Below are 5,036 nucleotides of genomic sequence, written 5' to 3' on the forward strand. Positions count from 1 at the left end.
CTCAAGCATGTATTGGCATGCAAAAAACATCTACTTCATATATTGCCATGGTACAGCATGTACACTGCTTAATGTTTGTTGGTTGGTTTCGCTCCTCAAATTAACTGACCCGGACAAACCAAAACTAAATATGCTGGGGTACTTCCCTGTCATAAGTGGCACTGTGAAGTAATCATACTAAGATTAAGTGATCGCACCAGTTTTCAATTGAAGAGACAATTAAGAAGGGATTTCTTTATGAAAAACAAGGCTTTAGCCTTATTTTAATGAAGAACCTATAGGGGAATACCCAGCTTTTTTAGATGGACCACCAGGTGAGCTGTAAGAGCAGCATCAAAGCACCTCAATGTGTGAGGGTTGATCTCTGAATAACCTTCCTACAGGTCCCCAGTGAAAAGCTGTCACTCCTTTAGTTAAGACAGTCCTGGCACAACTCTGCACAGAGCATCCAAACCTTGCCCAGCAGAGGAGACGCCAGCAGCTCGATGTGATTTTGCTTTTCCTGGCCTTCATTCCCACTCCATGCTTGTGGAACCTCCTTGACCACACAACAAATGCCTCCTTCTGCCTTCACAGGGAGGGCAATGCAGCACGGTTTGCATCTCGCCAGACGCAGGAGAGCATCAGTGCCATAAAATCAAGCTCATCTTCCTTTCTTCAACACACCCCTGCAGCAGCACCTCAGAGAGAATCAGAGAAGCATGGGCTTGTGAGCCTTTCCTAGGGAAACCATCCCTGTTCCTGGGATAAGCCGGAGCTTTCCTTCCTGAGAACTGTCTCTACATCAATGCCAGCACTGTTAAATAACCTCTGGCAACCTTGACTTCCATTAATTTGTGGAGTTCTACCTCTGAGTATGTGTTTTCTTCTCTACAGTATCCTATACTTCGTAATTTAAATGCATGCCCTCTAACAAAAAAAATATTTTAAAAATTCCCAGCATCTGCTGCCTGGTATTCTTTAATCAGATCTGCTCTATTTTCCATTACAAGAAATGGGGATCAATCCTTCTCAAGTTACCTTTTATGTACTACTCCAGTTTTTACCCCACCTTCTTCTGGCATCTCATCCCCATGCCTGGAGATGTTTGATTTCTTCTCCTGTGGAAATGACTTCACATTCTTCATTTTCCTACTGCCTTTCTCTACGACTTCTGTAGTTTGGAGACTACTTTTCTGGAGATGAGGAGAACCTGAGCTGAACGCAGTGTTCCAGATATGAGCTCGTCACAGATGTTTTACCACGCTGTGATCTGTAGTTTGCCATGCTGTTCGACCACACTTTTTGCCTGCCTATTTCCCTCCTAATAATTTCTGGTGTTTGTCATTGAAGAGCTTCCCACTGTGCCTCCAAAACGTTATTTCCATTTGATTATAGCCAATTTAGAGAATATCTGTGTGTTCATAGCTAAGGAAGTGACATCTGCAGTACTTTGCAATTATTCACACCAAATCCAACCTTCATATTATCATCATCTGCTCACTTAGAAATGTGAGAGCCTTTTGTATTTCTTCACAGTTAGCTGTAGGTTGGACTGCCCTCAATAACTGTTTATCACCCACAAATGTTACCAGTTCAATATTAACTCCCTTTTCTAGATCACTCAGAAATACATTGCACAGCATTGGTCCCATTCAGAGATCTTTGGGACACCTTCTCAAATTTCAGTAACCATCCTCCTTCAAGAAAACAAGACGATTTCTTCGTACTTTTGATCCTTATCTTTTATCCAGTAACTAATTCGTAGGATGTCTTTCCCCCTTCTCACATGCTAGTCTAGTTTCTTTCAAAACATTTGCCCAATCTATCCACATCGTTCCCCTGATCAAGACTGATTAACTCTTGGCCCTTGTTTCCGATTTGTTTAGAAATAAATATTCCCATCTGTTTTGGCCGTGCTATGGCTTCAACTCTAACCCCATCAGAATTTACACCTTCTTCTGTTTTCTTTCTTCAAATTTCCCTGTGGTATGTTTCTGTATGGCATCTCTTTGGTAAACCAGATTTCTCCTCATTCCTCCCTGATGAGACCAGAGCCTGCACCATCACACTTCCTGTTCGTACTCAGCCCCTGAGGGTTATGGCAATTGCAGTGTCAAATCTTACTACTGGAGACTTAAAAACATAATATACACTAATGGTGAAGACACTTGTATCTAACTCTGTACAAAACTGAGAACATCATAAAAGTATAAATGAGCCTAAATACACACAGCCCAAATGCACCATTGTGTATCTTACCCACAGACCATAACACTAGAAAATAAGCAGAGAGAAATCAACATTAGTTTTAAGAAAAAAAAATGTTAAGGGAGCTATCCTTTACATTTTAGGAATAAAAAACACAAAGTTTTTTTAAAATATCAGGGTAGAGAAATTAATCACATTTAACCTATTGAGCCCTAGACCTACTTTTCCTGAAGCATCTTATTGGAAAAAAAAAATAAGAATCACTGTGCTATGCATTTCCCTCTTTATTTTCTGTCAAGCACTATCTCCTGTGAATATGGAAAATCTATTTCCTTTCATCATATTTATATACTAAGGTATCACAGCTAGAAATATACCAATTTACTCATTTTTGAATAAAACTGTTTTGGTAAATAAAATAACTCCTTGAAGCATTATACGATTAAAGTTTTAAAAATTTGTGCCATTGACTTCAAAGGGCAGTGTGTAGGCTTTTCTACAGACAGCAGTTTTGGAGAGAAAGGTGATAAAAACAAGTGTCTTCATATGCTAAGGGTTTTTATCTTTCTTTTCTGTTTCTTTGCAATGAAACAAAGAGATGCAGGTCAAATACTTGCCTTGTCAGGAGTACAAGCACTGTCAAGTCCACATAGCTGAGGAACAGTGATTTAATTCATTTTCCTCATCAGCTAAATTCAGCTTGATGAGGTTGCACCTATTGGTTGTCACAGCATTGCCTTGATTTTCAGATTTTAAACAGAGATTTCAGTACAGGATTTAAAAGAAGAAAGGAGACGTTTTGTGAGAAGAGATGTTTGATAGGGAATCAATTAAAGAAGATCAGTAGACCTGGGGAACTGATATTAAACCATCCCTCCAGAGCCTTTCTATTGAGTACTGCTTAACTTGGTTTAAATTGGTTTTGGTCAGGATTTAAACATGTAGAGTAGAAGCTCAGCCGGGGCAAGAACAAGTCTTATGGATCAAGTAGTAAAGTGGAAAACCGTGAAAATTAAAGATAATTTATTTATAGTTTTGTCAGACAGTTTTTGGGAGTGGTGGAGTTTTTTTATTTAAAAAATGCTGCTTGAAAGCAAATTTTAAAAACCTGAAAGTGTTTTTAAGTGTTTTAAGACTGTCCAGGTTTCTGTAAATGATCAAATAATTTTGTCTCATTTTTGTGGAGAAATTTCTGCCTTTACTTGTGAATAAACAGCAACAGGTTCTTGATTAAGTTAGTACCTCCAGCTCAGTCCTTTCTTTTAGCTACTCCCCATTACTTCTTCCCAAAGTAGAGTACTAGCTGGGATCCAAAACACCACACAGTGAACACAACAACAGAAACAAGACACATTTATCCTGAAGATTTTAGAGAAATTAGGAGAAACTATGATTCTATATCGGGAATGAACTTGGCTCAGCCTACACAGCAGCACTACACGTGCTGTTCCGTAGTGTTTGTTATATTGCCAGTACAATATAGTAATTTATCTGCTTGCTTCAGATTCTCATGTGTATTTAGCCCTACTAGTTTTGGCTCCTGCAGGAGGCCGTGCAGAACTCAGGGAGCTGAGGGCAGCACTTTGATGATGCTGAAAAGTTCAGCAAGATAGAGCTTGAAAAAAGGAAGGTATAAAATGCAAACTACACAGGATATGTCATCAACAGCCTCCTCTCCTCAGAAAACATAATTTTTACTTAATGGGAGGGCAGGGAGAAATATCAAGAGACCAGATTTTTTTTGGACAGACTGTGTTCTTTACAAACATTAATATTCCCTTCCCATGTCAAAAACTGTTCATCAAAATAGAATAATGCAAACATTGCATCTTGCTGGCCACAAGAACAGCTACTCAGGCAGGACTCAGGCCACCAAGATGTCATAAAAAGTTGACTCTATGCACATTAAAAAACCAAAAGTCTTCTTTTTCCATTCTCTCACCTGCTTTGGAATAATTTTTAGATACTCTTTTAACAATGTTCTGAAAGAAATACGACGAAAAAAGCTGTTGCCCTCTAAAATATAAAAGAAAATAACTGTAACAGAAAAAAGGGATAACCTAATGGGATAACTCTGGAGTTTTTTTAATTTTTTTTAGTATGTCCTTTAAAATTTGTTTTTGCAAAGCAGCATTTAATCAATTTTTTAATCCACCCTTCCACAACCCACCCTTCTAATGTCAGTTAGACTGGATCCGTAGAACCCAGAGACAAGAATCATTTTATTATGGCAAGAAAGAACAAGAGGAATACATTCTTGTGAATTTGTTCCCTCTGAAAACTTCTATCTATGAAAAGAGAAAACATCACGTTTTTAAAGACAGCAAAGCTTTAAAATACCCATTTCATATTCAAGTCTGGGTTTAACTGCGTGAGCTTTATATTTTCCTATGTATTTATCCATAAAATTATACAAAAATACTTTCTAGCACACAATAGAATATTCCCAGCCTATATATTCACTTATTTCATTCAGCTTTTTAAAAAAGGTTGTACCCTAAAAAATAAATCCACTTTCAGTTATGAGCCAATATACAGATTAAAAAGACTAATTTTATTTAACTTCTTTATTTTTCTCCATCACTGGTGGTATGCTAGTTTGAACAGTACACTGAGTTTGCTCTTGCTTTCTTGCTGTCCTCCCCAGTGTTTGGGACACCAGCCTGCAGCTCCTGGGCGGCAGTAAGTGGGTGTAGGATGAAAACCCACCACGTTTCCCCACTTACCTCTTTTTGATGTCCTGCAATGCAGCTCCTTCATCTTGGCTCCTCCCTGGTGCTGCCAAAATGCCCTCCAGGTCTCACCCAAGCTTCAGTCCCTTACATCAGGAGTCAGGGCACTCTGCT

This window comes from Mesitornis unicolor, unplaced genomic scaffold, assembly GCF_000695765.1.
Source record: "Mesitornis unicolor isolate BGI_N332 unplaced genomic scaffold, ASM69576v1 scaffold12395, whole genome shotgun sequence".
NCBI lineage: Eukaryota > Metazoa > Chordata > Aves > Mesitornithiformes > Mesitornithidae > Mesitornis > Mesitornis unicolor.